Genomic DNA, 475 nt, shown 5'->3' with positions numbered 1-475 from the left:
TACTTCAAAATATATATTAATAATTTTGCCGATCTTTTATCACTACAGTTGAGGGTTCTGGAATAATTGTGAGTGGGGCCTGGTGTGAAAAGTAATTTTCTGGGGACAAGACCTCTGGAATATCCTGTCTGTGCGCATTTATACTCTTGGTCACTGATTCCAGGCACACCATGCTATCTGAGTGTTTCCAACATGCCATCCCCCCCATCAACAAGTGAATCTCTGAAAACATAATCCAAAGTAAATATATCTTTTTTGAAGTGTTTTTTCTAACAGGTATTTTGGTCACAACCACCCAGGAGGAACTGATGAAAGTAATTTGGTATTTCAAGGAAGTTGATACTAGGAATATAGGGTTCTCTGGTATTTCTTCAGAATGTACCTACCATTAGGTGTAGTCTCCAAAGTCTACCATGCAAAAGACTTAAAAAAAAGCAGCTCAGAAATGTGGTCTTGATGCTATTTTCACTTTGGA

Source organism: Nannospalax galili, unplaced genomic scaffold, assembly GCF_000622305.1.
Source record: "Nannospalax galili isolate Female #2095 unplaced genomic scaffold, S.galili_v1.0 scaffold4340, whole genome shotgun sequence".
In the NCBI taxonomy this organism is placed as follows: domain Eukaryota; kingdom Metazoa; phylum Chordata; class Mammalia; order Rodentia; family Spalacidae; genus Nannospalax; species Nannospalax galili.
This window is presented reverse-complemented; position numbering follows the sequence as displayed.